Below are 17,952 nucleotides of genomic sequence, written 5' to 3' on the forward strand. Positions count from 1 at the left end.
CGTTTGCTGGCATTTGAGGTCTTCCGGCGAGAATGCAGGCCTGTACACTTTACAAGGCACACAGTCATCCACCAGGAAGCCTCTGTCCACCATGATTGCCATATCCGGCCTGAGCAGTTTACATAGTCCTGACTCCACAAGGATCTGCTTGTCACTGACTGAGCCAGCAAAGAGGGAAGAAACAAAGGTTACAGCACCATGAGGGGCCATGCCAATCATCCCCTTCAGTGTACAATGGGACTTGTAACTGGAATAAACTTCACTCTGGAGTAAAGGAGAGGAAGGTGTTTGGCATCTGAGCTCTGTGCAGTCCAGGATAACTGTAATGTCTGGGTAATCTTTGAACTCTGCTGGCAAGTGCTCACTGATTTTGTTTTGGGGTATCCAAATTCGCTGTGAGCCAAGAACACAAAACAAAAAATTACTCCAGGTGTGAATAATCCTGCTAACAGTAGACTGGTGTACCCCATACCGGTCAGCCAGGTCCTTCTGCTTCAGTCCAAGGGCAAGGTAGTTCAGGGAGAGGAACAGTTCATCTACTGCCTGTATAGCCTGTGTCTGTACCATGGCTGTACTTTGCCTTGCTGAGTCACCATCTGCAGTTCTTGTTCTGGTCACCCAAACCATGTACTGCAGCGATGGTTCGATGACCTGCCAAAACCGCATCAGGTGGTCATAAGATGAAAATCTGTAAAAAACAGGTCTAGTGAAAATAGGAAGCTTTTATTAAATCTAATAGTTATTATTATTGTACCATGCTCACAAGCCTACAGATGGTTAGAGGTGAACCTGTACCTTAGACAAATGGACGTGCATACAGGAAAACAAATGGTAGGCTGCATTATGCATTTTTGAATTGAACACACTAACACTATAACAGGGCTCAACATAAAAAAATTTAGCGGTAAAGCTAGACCAGGGGTCATCAACTACATTTTTCCAAGGTCTAGAATTTTTTTCTAGACTTAACTAGATAGGCTACTTAACTAGAAAATGATCTCAGATTAGGGGACAGTTCACTGAGGAGGGATGGTTAAAGTCTTTGATACCTGAAACGTTGTTGTAGTATGCAGTGTCCTGATTGGTGGAAAATGCTTGCAGAAAGAAAGGCCTGTTTATGCCTGTAAAACAGGTAGGTGGGTATTAAGTATGTAGGCTACTTTTTAATCATGGAGGGTTTATTGTAGGCTAATTACAGTAACGAGTGTAGCGTTTGTTCATCTGCGTCAGCAGCTGTAAATAATCATCGGTACGGTTTCCAGTCAGTTACATGTGTCGCGTGTGTGTGTGTGTGTGTGTGTGTGTGTGTGTGTGTGTGTGTGTGTGTGTGTGTGTGTGTGTGTGTGTAGCGCAGGTATCGCTGTTCAGAATCCCGCCTATGTCGAGCCCTGAATAGTTTAGCAGGTATTATAATAGTATAGCCTATTAAATTACGAAAAAAGCTAGCTTTACATACCTTGTGTAAAAACGAATGTCTGTCCGAGCCACCAAATCGCTGTAACCCGAAACGTTGCGTGAGTGACAGCTGCTCCAGCTGCTGCCTCAGCTGGGCAACTTCATCCCGAAGACTCTCATTCTCAGAGACCATCAAGTCCACAAACGCAGGGTCCGGCCTTGAACAATAATCATGATCGTTGGCACAAAGAGTGCCAGCAACTTTGTCGGTCTCCATCCTCTCTGGTCTGGCGCTGATCCGCTCCTGTACCCCAAGTCTTACTTTTCCGAGAGAGAAGTTATTCCAGGGAAACAAGACAGGAACGGCGCCTGGCTTTAGCCTCCTTCTACCCCCTTCAGCCGCCGGCTCGACGACATCCTCTGATACAAAGTGTCTACTGCACACTCGAGTGTGGTGAGAGATAACAAACTTTTCTCTTCTGATCTTCACAATCCATTTTTGACGTTGTTGATGGTCGGAGGGGAAAGTATGGAAGCTCAAAGACGAATTAAATTTCGCAGACGATGAACACAGAGGGACACAGCAGTGCTCAGCTGTCGTTCCCTCACGACGCTGAAATTTATACGACTTTCTCATCTCTCCATCACTTATGTATTAGGCCTACTGCTAAGAAATAACTATATAACTATACTAAACTACTATACTTCGCTACTATAATATATATTTACTGTCCTGTCCTGGTCGTTTTCTACAAATGTCCTTTAAAGATGCTGCGGTTGGTGGCTGTTGCTGTGCTGACATTCCACCGGAAGTGAATGAGCTGGCTTACATTAATGCGGAAGTTCTAAAGAGCCTTCCGTGCATAAAGCCAATTAAATTTCATAATGCCACGTGTCAGATGAAATGTAAAATTAATGTATTGGCTGAATAACTTGGTTGATTGACTGACTACATTTTGTATACAAAGAAAGACTATCTAAGGTCTCACCCACCCCTTGCTATTGCGCCAAATGGTTTGGTCCATCTGCAGCATTTTGTTTACGTTAGATCAGTTGAGCATCTGGTGGTGCGCAAACTTGTGCTGTAGAAATGTCTTTCTCAAAGAAAGCCAAATCAGGCTACCAAAAAGAAAGGAAAGACAGGAGAAGGAGAGAAAACGAAAGGAGGGGAAACAATTGGTAACTGACTTCTTTTCATAGAAAGGTGATCCCAAACTAAAAAACGAAACCCATGGTGCTAAACTGCTTGAATATCTCTGTGACCATTAGTGCTAAAAACGGGACTGAGACAACCCATTGAAAGAGCAGAACATACACTTTCAAATGATAATTTGGTTATACATGTAATCTGAGGTAAAGGCTAAATAAATAAAGTAGGCTACACTATCAATGCTGTTTGCATATAACACACCATTGTAATAGCCTAATTTAAAACATGTTTAATTTTAAATGAATAGGCTATAATGTCTATAATTAGCAATAATAGGCTAATCAGTGTCATAGGTAGCTTGGGAGCTCACCGGTAGATACATATCATGTCACCAATATAGTTATGTCAGATCTAGTAGATGTTAACATTGTGAAACATATGGCCCTCAGTTTCAGAAACTGTCACAGCAGGGAGCAACAGACCCCTCAGCCTCCTCTTTGGATTTGAGACAAGGTGAGCTTATAACAAAATTAAAGCAAACCATGTTTAGCCATTTATACTGAAAGGTGTTGAGTAACACTAACATCTTAGTGTGTTTTATTATATTAGGTTACAATTAAGATAAGAGGTTAATATCAGATGTATCCTTCATAGAGAAAGATGATAGAGAAGATGTTATTGAGGATGATGGGAGTGAAGACAGCAGGGAGCTCTGAGCACAGTGTGGAGATGAGAGATGAGGAACTGGAAACTGGAAAGTAGGCAGAGCAGTGTAGACCAGTTTTTGCCAGATGATCCAGGACTATGGCCAGATAAATTAACAGATGATCAGAGAGACACCATAGTACACAGGCTGGCAAGTAAAGGTACAGAGAAAACCAACAAAATGTAGTAGTAACCACAGTAAAGTAGGCTAGAGGATGTTGACAAAGGAGGTTTGAAATGTGTGTCATCAGGCTACTCTAAGCATTACAGTTAATAGTTATTACCTTATAAACATCTAGGCCTACACATTCATGTGTACAGAAGCCCGATTATTATTATTAATTTTTTCTTGGTGGGGGTTGAGGAACATGGGGGCCCATCAGGACTGCCTATAGGGCCCAGGGTCTGGTGCTACGCCCCTGGCCATAGATGTGCTAACCAAATGTTGTATAGCTAGGTGAAACGTCCCGCATGGGCAGCTTCATATATATTAATATATTATTGGTATTTACATATATACACATACTAATTAAACACTATTTTGTCCATTCTTATCTTCCAGGTAGAAGAGGGGTAATTTCAGAGGACACCGGCCCAAAAGAGGACAGAGTCCCGACTGACGAGAAGCTGTTGCGAGTTCGGTCACATCTTATAAACCGAGTGTCTGATCCAGTTCTGAACCAGCTTCTGGATAATCTCCTTGAGCGTGGTGTTCTAACTGATGGTGAAATGGAGTCAGCCAGAACACAAGGCAGAGCAGACAAAGCCCGAGACGTGATGGACACGGTGAGAAGAAAAAGAAGAGCAGCCAGCTCAGTTCTGATCTCTGCTCTCTGTGAGGTAGATCCGATCCTTTCCAGAGAGCTGAGATTAATGTGAAGAACCAAACTGTGGAGAGAGATGATGAATCTCTCCAATAACTGACTCTTACACATGATTACTGATTTGTAGTTTCAGCCACTAGATGGAGGCAGAACTTCACTGATAGACAAACAAGATGCAAATAATAGAGAAAGATTTCTGAGTGAAGATTGAACACCTGCTGGTTAAAGAGATACTGGTTGGTTATTTACTCATCCTCTACAGCCTCTGATGTCATCAAACAGCCTCTGATGTCATCAAAACATTCGACTGAATCCTGAACCCCCTGGTTGAGATTGTGCTGACTCCTCCTCCCATCCTCAGTCCATGAACCCAGTAAACACATGAATGAAGTAAACAGGGACTGTCCTTCCTTTGCCGTACCTGAAGTTGTTCCATTCTGGCTGCTGTCTGGAGATTCCTTCATGAACAACTCGTATTCTTTCAGATGTTTCGTACCAGATGTTGTAACAGAGGCCATGTTGTGTATAGTTTAGGGTCCTCGCCACCACCAGACCAATCAGCATTGCAGATTGAACATGGAGCTGGACTTGAATGGCCTTCTTTTGACTGAAAGTACTGCTAAACAACAACTTTTTCTGCTCACCAGATCCATGTCCACTTCCTCACAGCCTACTGCGTTGAACGCTCCACCTACGTAAACACCTTCCCCTAATCAACGGCGCCATCATTACCTGTCTTCATACAGTCATTCATACAGGGTTCGGTCATTACCGGACCCTACGCTTGCACTACGCGCGTAGGGAAAACATTCTAATGTTCAGCAGAAACCCAACACCGTCAAAAAGCCCAATATTCAGCCAGATCTGAAACTGAATCCTGGATTCGGTGCATCCCTGGTTTCTGTTGCCTATAACGTCTGTTTCAGAGCATCAGATAGCAGAGCAGACATTTAAGTGGCACCGAAATGAGATACCGAAATCTGCGTTGCATTTGGTCCAGTAGATACCGATGGTTTAGGCACCAGGTCTCAGTATCCAACCCTAGTCATAGTTCTTTCAGTGATCTGGACATAATACTTTCTAAGTATACATCATCATATTTACATTTCTAAAGCCTCTATGTTTAGAGGTAGGATTACACATGTTTTTATAGCATCAGAATCATTTTAAAGAAGCTATATTCATATATATATATATATAGCTATATATATATATATATATAGCTATTATAGCTATATATATATATATATATATATATATGTTAATAATCATAATAATTCTGCACATTTAAACAGGAATGCCACTTTTATTATCAGATCTGTAACATTTTCCTTTCAGCTCAGTCAAGATTACTTTTTATATAAAAAAATAAATAAAATGCATAAAAAGTAAGTAAAATCAACAGGCTTCATTTAAATAAAAATCGATTGTTCAGTTTGAGATACAATATTTATGAAATACTGTTTTAGTTTAAGAACTAAAAGATCTGAGGGGTGAAATCAAATCAAATGAAATTACTGACTTCAAATGTTCCCCAGGCGAAAAACACACAAAGTATTTACACAATAACAAAGATAATCTAGTCTTTGTGATGTGTCCTCTCCATCTTTGAACACTGATCAAACAGTCAAACACTGAAGTATTTGGGATTTTTAACCCTGGTGTTGTCTTCCCTTTGACCATGAACTTGTTGTCCATACAGGTCAAAAGTCAATTTGAATTTTTGGTGCTTTTTCCAGTGTTTTTGTTTTTTTTATGCTTTTTACACTTTTTAAAACCTTTTTGTAATTTTTTTCAATGTTTTATTTTTAAATTCATGGTCAATAAACCTAATTTAAATGACATTATACCTCGTTTTTGAGTTAAAGAAGCAGAAATTATGAATTACTTTGACTAATAGTTAAGATCAAAGGATGTTGAGTGACTCACAGTCTGGTTTATGTCAAAGTTTAGTCACGGTACTGTTTTAAAACCATTTAAACATGTTTAAAAAATTGAATAAAACACTCGAAATTCAATAGAAGTAATCATTAATTTTACGTCAAAAGATCTTTATATGGGTTCCGTACAACATACATCATGCATCCATGTTATTTTTGGGCATTTTGGTTCAACGAAACCCATATTTCTGATATAAAAACTTGACCTGAGGACAACACAAGTTAAGGGTTAAAGTAGACAAACTATCCCAAATGTGGGATGTGGCTCTGGATTGTTTTCATCTCTATATCTTCTAAGTCATATTTGGAGATCCTCTCAGGCTTCTTTTCTTTTGTGGAGTCCCCGAAGAATTTGAATCTTGAAGTGTACTTGAATTTCAAGTTTAAAAAGCCCTTAATGCATGCACACAAAACCCTTTTAATACCCCTCATATATTCCAGTCCAGTATGTGGTTTCTGTGACTGTTTCTTTTGGCTGTGACGGCAGAAGAAGCTCAGGGAGTCTGCTGTTGACCCGGTTTCCCAGTCAGAGGTTGATGCAGCTGACTGGACTGGATCAGGTGTGTGTGAACAGGGCTCCCAGTGTGATCCCAGCTGCTCCCAGTACAGCCAGTCCAATCACTGTCCTCAGAGACCAGAAGCTGACTGGAGGTCTGGGCTCACCGTACAACTCCACAAACGCATCCTGGGAAATGACACACAGCAAACAAACAGATCAGATCAGATCGTTGTCTCTTCATTCACTGAATGAAGGAATTTGATTGGTCCTAACCAAAGGGTAGGGTCAGAAGTAGGGATGGGCATTGTTTGGATTTTAACGATTCTGATTCCAATTCCGATTCTTCCTTTCGATTCCGGTTCTTATCGATTCTCGATTCCGATTCTTTGAGTGGTGGAGTTGAAACGGGTTAGATGCTTATTTCACAAATAAGAGGAGAGTTTTATTTTGAGTCATAGGTGGGTTGCAGTTTTACAGCTTTTACAATGCAAAATGAAGCCACACTAGAGCTCCGCTTACTGTGCTGCACGGCTGCAACACAACAAGCGCCTGGCTGCTACGGAAACCAAAACTTGCGCATATTAAATTTGGAACCCATGATCAGATCTAAAACCAAATCCTCCAAACGATTCCAATAAAGAAACGATTCCGATGGAATCGTAATTTTTGAAACGATTCCGATCAGGAATCGGTTCTCGATGCCCAACCCTAGTCAGAAGCTTCAGCTTATATCAGCCCCCCCCCCTCACATTTTTAAGAGTAACAAACAAACTGTCAAGGAAAGAAATAGACAAGACAAGAAAGATAAAATAAATTATAAAAAAAACTAAAGAACATATGTATACACTTACCCAAATAACTTTCTACATACATGCATACAGTGTGTTTGCATATGCATGCATACACTTACCTACATACATACATCACATACATACATACATACATACATACATACATACATACATACATACATACATACATACATGCATACATACATACATACATACATACATACATACATACATACATACATACATACATGCATACATACATACATACATACATACATACATGCATACATACATACATACATACATACATACATACATACATACATACATGCATACATACATACATACATACATACATACATGCATACATACATACATACATGCATACATACATACATACATAAATACATACATACATACATAAATACATACATACATACATTCATACATAAGGGTCAGTACTTATATACATTGGGAGTTAGAGACATTAAACAAGAGTGTGTTTGTGTGAGAGAAACAAGTTTCTCCAAACCACACATCATGTGCTCCAATAATACGTCCTCATATCTCAACCAGAGAAGGTAACGGTGGCGGTTTTAAACACGTGGTTAACGTTGTGAAACGGTCCCAGTGTGGTTAGGTTGAGACACCAAAACTACTGAGTTAGGTTGATAAAAAGATGGAGGTTTGGGTTCCAATCAGACGTGACTTCACTTCCTGAAGGTTACCACGCACTAAGGTTAAAAAAACCTCTCTGTTTCCTTTTCTTTTCTAACGGGACATGAACCCCCGGTATCCTGGGGGGAAAGTCCTGTTTGTTTGACTCCCCCAACCGGCCTCCTTACCAGGACATTTGGCGCTCTTATACTTAAACATAAATATATGTAGGTTACAATAGTGCTTGAACTAACCACTTATGGGGGAGTTTTTCACCAGCCAGCTACAACAAGGGTTGAAAAGACTAATAATAATAATACTATAACAACAACAATAACACACAATCTCACACAATCTCTCTCTCACACACACACACACACACACACACAGTATTGTTCTCTGTCGCTATCTGAATGTCTCAGTGGAAAGTTTTCTAACTGAATTCTGAGAAAGCAGTTGGGCTCACCACTGCCTGTGTTCGTAGAGCTAACTACACACACACACACACACACACAGAAACACACACACACACACACACACCTGCTGCAGTTTTAGCATGTTGCTCGACACTTAAAAAGCTCTGAAGGAGTTGAACCACGAGGTTTTGGGTGTTATTTGAAGAGAGTTTCTGCAGAAACAGTCAGTCAGCTGATCTGAAGCCTGAGGCGGAAACTCAACCACACCGGCTACCTGGAAAGATATTTCTAGGTAATACCACACACATAGTTTCCAAAATGTACCTCACTACTTAAAAAAATGTATCTTCCCAAATTCAAGCTTTTCATAATGTTATCTCTCTAAGACTGTCCTTACTTTCCCCAAACAAATATCCTCAAAAAAAGTTACCACTCTGGTCAGCAGGAGACCTTCAAACTTCACATGTGCACAAACACACACACTCTCACACTCTCACACACACACACACACAGTCTCACACACAACACACACACTCACACACACACACACACACTCACACACACACACAATCACACACACACACTCTCACACACACACACACACACACACACACACTCGCATAGTCTCACACACAATCAAACACACACACTCTCACACACACACACACACACTCACACACACACTCACACAGTCTCACACACAATCACACACTCACACACACACTCTCACACACTCACACACACACACACTCACTCCACACACACACACACACACACACACACACACACACATACACACACACACACACACTCACTCACACACACTCACACACACACTCACACACACACTCACACAGTCTCACACACAATCACACACACACACTCTCACACACTCACACACACACACACACTCACACACACACACTCTCACACACACACACACACACTCACACACACTCACACACACACACACACACTCTCACACACACACACACACAGTCTCACACACACTCACACACACACTCTCACACACTCACACACACACACACACTCACACACACTCTCACACACAATCACACACACACTCTCACACACTCACACCCACACACTCACTCACACACACACTCACACACACACACACTCTCACACACTCACACACACACTCACGCACAGTTTCTCTGCAGAGTTTTAGGGATTTTCTGCACTTTGCATATAATTTGCATTCAAACCAAAATACTCTTTCCTCTGATTACATCTCATCACTCACTCACACACACACACACTCTCTCTCTCACTCACTCACACACAAACACACATGCTGTAAAGACTGTAGTGACATGTATTTATGTTTTTAAGGACCCCTGAGCCCCCGTCAAACACGACAGGAACCCTCTTAAGTACCCAGCGTCACGTGGTAACCTTCAGGAAGTGATGTCATGTCTGATTGTAACCCAAACCTCCATCTTTTTATCAACCTATCTCAGTAGTTCTGGAGTCTGAACCAGACTGGGACCGCTTCACAACGTTAACCAGGTGGTTAAAACAGCCCCCGTTACCTTCTCTGGTTTGGATGAGGACCGAGAACTCTCAAGTGGGTGGGGTGGGAAACAGACCAGCACCTGTGTGTGTGTGTGTGTGTGTGTGTGTGTGTGTGTGTGTGTGTGTGTGTGTGTGTGTGGTGTCTGTGTGTCTGTGTGTGTGTGTGTGTGTGTGTGTGTGTGTGTGTCTGTGTGTGTCTGTGTGTGTTTGTGTGTGTGTGTGTGTGTGTGTGTGTTGTCGTGTGTGTCTGTGTGTGTCTGTGTCGTGTTTGTGTGTGTGTCTGTGTGTGTGTGTGTCTGTGTGTGTGTGTGTGTGTGTGTGTGTGCGTGTCTGTGTGTGTCTGTGTGTGTTTGTGTGTGTGTCTGTGTGTTACCTTCTCTGGTTCAGATATGAAGACATATTTCCTGCCACCACTAGGGGCGCTAACTTATGAAACGCTCCTGTGGGTCATATGGTAGGGGGAGGTTTGGGGGGGTTAAACAACATGAGACAGGCTGAATGATGTGTAGAGAAAGGGAACGTCTTCCTACCCATCCTCCGTTGGCGTGGATCCATCCCTGGAGTGGCGGTGATTCGAGACTCTCCTCCATCCAAACGGCGATGTCATCCGGCGCGGCGCCCGCCGACCTCGCCACCCTTGTGCACAGAGCTCCGCCCAGCTCCATCGCCGCGGCCACGTGCGTCCCCAGTTCACCCCGTCCCTGAACAGTTCCTCGCTGGCCGGCCGCCAGGCTCCGACGTGCGCCTGGCCGCCATCGCACAGCAGCAGCACGACACCTGGGCCGACAGGTCGCACGCCGCGGTCGCGCAGCAGCTCGTCACCTGCACTCCTGAGCACGACCTGCAGCGCGGGGACGGAGGCCAGGCAGGGATCTACCAGGAGACGAGGGAAGGACGCCGTTAGAAAGACTCTGAGGCTACGTTCAGACAGCAGGCAAAAGTGGCCCAAATCAGATTTACACCACCTCCATATGTTCCTTCCATGTAATATAATAATAATAAATTGAATTTATATAGCGCTTTTCAAAGACTCAAAGTCGCTTTTTATTAGTTCCACTACTGTGGCAATAAACTGCTGTCTGGGTTAGGTTTGGCATGCAGTATGTATAGTGGGAGTGTGCAAAAAAATGTATTCACATTTGAATCGCGATTCAAGCTCTACCGATTCAAAATCAATTCATTTTTTTTTTTATTAAATTGCATTGAAATGCAGCGGACATATCACCCCCAACCGGCCCATCAGAAACCGCCTACCAAGAGTCTGGGTCTGCCGAGGTTTCTTCCTAAAAGGGAGTTTTTCCTCGCCACTGTCGCAACAGCCACTGCTAATGCTTGCTCTTGAGGGAATTACTGTAATTGTTGGGGTTTTGGAAATTATAGATTGTGGTTTAGACCTACTCTATCTGTAAAGTGTCTCGAGATAACTCTGTTATGATTTGATACTATAAATAAAATTGAATTGAATTGAACATATCCTCCAGGGCACGACAGAAAGGGCTGCAATATGCAGTGGAGGGATATGTTCAATGACCGTCAACCTCTCGCTAAATTATCTGTGTCGATAGCAACATGTGCTTGACAGGCTTACAGCTATCAGGCTGCCTGAATTTCCTACGGAATAATAAAGTATCTAATGTTCTAACTTTACTACTTTCGATAATAATGCTATATAGAACCACAACTGTTAACTGTTAACTTAAGTCCAGTTTTACAGATTGTAACTGTTATGCACTTAGCTACTTAAACTACTTATTGATAATTGATATAAGTTAGCTCGCTGACATATGTAGCTATGCTTATTAATCTTGAGGCATTTAGCTGTGAGTGAGGTCTCCCACCGCATTTACCCGTTGTCGGCATCTTTCCGCTTGGGTCTTGGGCTTTGGAAAGGTGAAAAAACGACCCTCCTCCTAAACTTGGGGTACCTGGTGTCAGACTTGCAGGTGCCATAGGCGCATCGTTTCACCATCTTGCTGAAATCGCAATGTTTGACGGGGGTCCTTCTCCTTAGTTACAGTTGCTGAGCTAGGATTGGACGAGGACCGTTCGAGGGCGGGATTTTGCGAACGGTCAATTGCATGGGAAAAGTAATTACATTTACATACTGTGAATAATTTTTTTTTTATTTATTTTTATTTATATATTTTGAATTGAATAGTGACATTTTCTGAATCGTGCACCCCTAGTGTATAGTGTATAAAAGTAGCAATAAGTAAGGCGTTCAGACTGTAGGCAAAAGTGGCCCAAATCTGATTTTTTGGGGGATCAAGTGACCAGGTCAGACTTCTTCAGAAGTAGTGTGAACACTCAAATCTTAATCAGATGTAGACCACTTCCATATGTGGTCCTGAATCGAACCCAGGTCTGATTGTTTTTCAATCGTGACGCAAGTGTGAACAACCAAAGCGGAGTTGATGTGACTTTACGTCAATTTACGTCAGTTACTCGGCATTTTGTCACAATTCTGCTCCAGCGGAGTTAGCCCTAGACTAGTGCCCTGTTTACTACGTTATATGGTTATTTTGAAAACGGAAACATTTCCCTTTGTTTGTCCTTGCCGTTTTACGCCAAATGGAGAATTTGCCTATGAAAACGATTCTTTCTAAAACCTATGGCCAGAGTGGGGATTTTTAAATCTTTTCTTTGGCACGCGTTGCATGCAAACTGAGACAAACGGAGGTTTAGGCAGCCGAGAGAGAAAAGAGGTGATTGGTTGCTGTTGTTTGCTATTTTCAGGATTCTTATTGGCTAACGTGGGCTTGAGCTTTGCGTTGCACTGCCATCTAGGGGTCTGGCATGCTGTTTTACGGCATATATATACACGAGGGACGTGTAAACGAACACTTATAACGTGCAAAGACAGTAACATTAAAAACTGGACTAGGGTTAGGGTTAGACTTTAACCCTTAAGGAGCTTGCACACTGCTCCAACAAACACCAACAAACTCCAACAGTTGGGTCTGTGTGGGCCGGCCGTCTGTTTGTTGGCCTTTGTTGGATGGATTTGTTAGTCTGACATGTCCAGTCTGGTCTGGTGGAGTTGGTAGAGTTGGACATGTCCAGTCTGGTCTGGTGGAGGTTGGTAGAGTTTTGAGCAAAGTTCTTGACACAAGTTAGGATAGACACCTTGTTTTAGCCCTCTTGCAATATCCAAGTTTATACACCAGTCTACACCACCTGGCGTGAGCGATCTTGCTGTACACAGGCTAGTAGCCTTTAACGGCCAGGTAGACCAGAAGTACTCTGGCCACATTCAACAAGGTCTCCACTTCATCCATGTTATATTAAACCCTAACTCAAATAAGAAAAGGTAGGACTAGGTGACCAAAGTCAGTCTTGTCTGTTAGTGTCTGGGCAGTGTGGACTGACTGGTTTTATGAACATTGGAGAATGTTGGTATTTGTTGGTATTTGTTGGTATTTGTTGGAGCAGTGTGCAAGCTCCTTTAAAGAACGGACCTCCCGTCTGCGGCATCATACCAGGAGGAGCAGAGAGCGGCGAGTAAATAGGCTTGTTCGAGATAAACTGCACCGGGACATGACAAAAATCCGCTGTCAGGTCGGACAGATTACAGCCGTTTCCAGCAGCCTCCAGGCTGAACAGGAAGGCACAGAAACACTCACATCCTGTTAGGTCCGATTCTGATCTAATAAAATGTTATCAGACCCAAATATCAGCTTGTATACAGTTTCCAGTTGATTTTATTATGACAGAGTAGCTCTCAAAATATCTACATGTGATCTGTTGCTGATGTTAATTACCAACAGACTGTAGATGATCTCTCTGACTTCTAAAACATCACTAGCAGGCCCCACAACATGTGTTCTGTACGGGTAAGCTTTAAATCAGACAAATAGAGTTAAAATCCTCCGATTCAAAAATCAATAAAAGTTTATATAAAACGTCATCACATGTTGAGTCGATTCTGAACCAATCAGCTGTTAGATCAGCTGAGGAGGCCCGGCCAGCTCAGCATGCCTGGGTCCGCCTGGGTCTTGCAGTCGAGTGAAAGAGCAACAGCTGCACCTGGCTCTCAAACCTCGCGCACTTCGATCTTTAAGGTCATCTTGCTTACGTGTGCATGCATCCGCAAGAGTCGGGATCAAGTGGACACAAATCTACCCACACACAGCATTGGGCGCGCATCAACGGTGTGATTCTAGCAGATCTGGCTCATCTCCAACGAGCTATTATTCTTATAGTAGCAGCTTTGTATTTTACTATTTGTAGTTCTTTTTAACAATGAAAAGCTCAATATTGGTTGGTTTAAAGAACCTGTTTACCAACAACAAGAGCTAGGCGCAGTGATGATATACTGGACAAAAATTGTGTTCTTCATGATGATAGTCCTTGACAGAAAGAAATGATGTTGTATATCAGCTGAGATCTTGATGTTTTATCTTTTACTGTTTGAAACTGGATATGATAATGTAGAAGAAGAGATCTGTGTCCCGATGTGTTTAAAGTGCCAATATTATGTTTTTGAGGTTATAATTGTGAATTTCAGATTGTATCAAGAATAGGGTTACATGGTTTAATTTAAAAAAAAATTTTTTGTTGCACGCACATTGCTGCAGCTCCTCTTTTCACCCATATGTTCAGCTCTCTGTTTTGCTCAGTGAGACATCTCTCAACTGCTGCAACATCTTTGTTGTCAGTCAGCACATACCCAGTAGCTCGTAAGGATTACATGGAGCTAACTAGCTGTTTAAACAACTTGGCCTGTACAAGGCAAAAAAGAAGTGTTTTTGTAAAATTAAACCACCAAACCTACGCTGGATATAACCTCTAAATACAATATGAAACTGATAATGAGCATAATACGGAGCACTTTAACTAAACTGTAAAACTTTAACTAAACCCTCAACTAAACTTTAACTAATTCTTCAACTAAACTTTAACTAAATTTCAACAAGCTCAACTAAACTTTCAACTAAACTTTTAACTAAATTTCAACTCAGCCTCGACTAAACTTCAATAAACTAACTAAACTTCCTCAAGCAATACGTAACACACACACGGGTTGTTGTCCTCTGTCTGCGTTGTGTTTCATCTGCCTGAGGCTGTAGCTATGGAGGATCTAGGTCAAGGCGTGGCCATTCACTCCTGCACGGTTTCCACACAGCTGCAGCTCCTTCCATTCATCCCACCTCCTGCGAGAATTATATCTACCCAGGCTGTTACCTCTTGGCTCAGATTGTTAAACTACTCTTGTGACCCTGCTCTGGAAACTGCTGCTACCTGCAGCTTACCGCAATAACCTGCTTCACTGCCTCCCACGCCGAGACCTGTGAATAGCTCTACCCGCTTTCTGCTGAGCTGCCGTCTTCCACCCTGCACTGCTCACTCACATCCCCTCTGGATTTCTGCAGCCGGTGAGTCAGGACTGGACTCTCTCCAGACAGCCTGCTCCAGTCCTCAGTTCTGCCCTGGTTTCCTCTCTGCCTGCCGCACCAGCTTCGGCCCCACCATCCGGCTACACCTGCCTCGCTCCCTCTCTTTTGGCTGTTCCTAGCTAAACCTCTCTGCTGCTGCTCTGCCTCCGTGTATTTGTCTCTCTCTGCCATGTTTGGGTCAGCCGGCAAATCTAACCACATTCCCCTGCTCTGGCGTTTCCCTCTCATTCCCTGCTCTGGGTGGTGCTTTTCCCTCTCCATTCCCCTGCTCTGGTGTTTCCTCCTCCTCATTTCCCCACTGCTCTGGGTGTTTCCTCCTCTCCATTTCCCCTGCTCTGGGTGTTTCCTCCTCTCGATTCCCTGCTCTGGGTGTTTCCTCCTCTCCGTCCCCCTGCTCTGAGGTGGGCTTTGCTCCTCTCATTTCCCTCTTTCCTGGTGTTTCCCTCCTCCTCGTTTCCCCTGCTCTGGTGTTTCCTCCTCTCGTTCCCCACCTGCTCTGGTGTCTCCCTCTCATTCCCCTGCTTTCTGGTGTTTCCTCCTCTCATTCCCCCTGCTCCTGGCGTTTCCCCTCACATTCCCCTGCTCTGGTGTTTCCCCTCTCATTTCCCCCTGCTCTGGTGTTTCCTCCTCTCATTCCCCTGCCTCTGGCGTTTCCTCACATTCCCCATGCTCTGGTGTTTCCCCTCACATTCCCCCATGCTCTGGTGTTTCCCCTCACATTCCCCATGCTCTGGTGTTTCCTCCTCCTACATTCCCCATGCTCTGGTGTTTCTGAGCCCCTAAACCGGAGACATTTGGAAACACTTCCTGACCTGTTTCCTTCTATCTTGGACCAGTGGCCTGAACTATCTCAAACCAATCAAAATGGTGGCTTCATGTAAAGGCCCCCTGCTGCAGTAAGAGTTAAACAAAGCGTTTGGTTTTACCTTCCTGCTGCCGCTCTCTCTGCCCGCCAGCGGTCCTCCATGAGAGGCATCTCAGACTCTCTGTCCGTCCTTGCAGAGACACAACGGCTGTGTTAGAGAGACACGCCCCGCTAGACTGAGGTCATGAGGTGGCGAGGTAATGCATACGCCAATTGGTATTCCATTATTGGCGGTTATCAAGACGCATACTGCTTTTTAGCGTGTTTATCAAAGGCGGCAGTTTGTTACGTATTCGTAGCTTCATGAGAACAATCTGATCTGAATCTGCAGACTGCAACGGAAAGAGTCAGAAGTGCTGAGGTCGAGCCTCCTCTCCTGTTGCATCATGGGAGAGTTTGGGGGGTAAACATAGAGGCAGATGATCAGATAAACATCTGCTGAGAGGACAACACGACTGAAGACACCGTCTCACAATAATCTCTTTTACTCCTCATCATCATCATCAACATGCATGCACACACACAGACAGATGCACACACGTACACACACACACACACAAACACACACAAACGCACACCCACACACACACATTTGAACCATTTATTTATGTCCACATGAAGAAAATGGACAGACACAGGGACACACATATTACAGTGGCAGTACAACACATACACAAACTCATGGACCAGTGGCATGCAGCAGGTCTTCACATTATCACTTAATAAACACAATACTCACTGCTTAAGGGTATAAGTAGCAACACACACACACACACACACACACACTCTGACTGTACCTTCTGCTCAGTTTCCAGAAATCAATAATCCAATAACTGTGTTCACTGCTCGCTCACACTCCTCTCTTTGTCTCTTACACACTTATGTCACTTTCCTCTCTCTTTCTCTCTCCCTCTATCTCTCTCTCTCTCCCTCTAGCTCTCTTTTTTTTTTTTTTTTTTTTTTCCCATCTCTCTCTCTGTCTCTGTCTCGTCTGTGTGTGTGTGTGTGTGTGTGTGTGTGTGTGTGTGTGTGTGTGTGTGTGTGTGTGTGTGTGTGTGTGTGTGTGTGTGTGTGTGGAGAGAGTTGTTTTCCTTCCCTCCCTCCCTGTTTCCGTCCTTGTGGGCTCAGACTATTTGTTGGAGGACAGATTTAGGGAACCCAAACACACCCGTCATCAGTTAGATCTATTCCTGACACACAAACACCCCACTGTCCTTGTTCGTCAGATAGCAGAAGTTTATGGTGTGTGTGTGTGTGTGTGTGTGTGTGTGTGTGTGTGTGTGTGTGGCGGGTTGAACGATTAGACAGCTGCTCAGGTGTGTGTGTTGATGTAAATATGAGCTAAATGGGTTCAGATTAGGTCAGAGAGAAACCTGAGGTGTTCACAAAATATCTAAAGATAAAAAACTGGATCGTATAGTCGACAAAATGTGGAGATACATAAATAATATAAATATATATATATAGTCTGAAACTATATAGTGTGAAACTTAGAAGAGGATTCAACTGAAGGTGAATCTTCACCTGATTTAAAAGTGTACAGAAAAAGCTTTATAAAATGTCACAAAGAAGGTCAAAAGTTTCTTAAACAGCCGAAAAAAAAAGGTAAAAAAGCCTTAAAAGCATAAAAACTGTCCAAAAAGCCGTTCATGAAAAACATCAAAAGTTTCAAAAAGCATTGAAAAAGCGGAAACAAAATGTCCAAACAACATCCAAAAAGGGCACAGAGAAGCTGTTAATCTTTGTGCTTCAGGAGATAGATGTGGTCACTGAGG

At 43.1% G+C, this 17,952-nt stretch overlaps 1 protein-coding gene across 1 annotated transcript in view; it reads left to right on the plus strand.

Moving 5' to 3' along the window:
* LOC120552648 overlaps positions 1-17,952 on the plus strand; it is a gene marked incomplete in the record, with an annotated part of 129,494 nt that overhangs the window by 65,216 nt on the left and 46,326 nt on the right.

This window comes from Perca fluviatilis, chromosome 22 (assembly GCF_010015445.1).
Source record: "Perca fluviatilis chromosome 22, GENO_Pfluv_1.0, whole genome shotgun sequence".
NCBI lineage: Eukaryota > Metazoa > Chordata > Actinopteri > Perciformes > Percidae > Perca > Perca fluviatilis.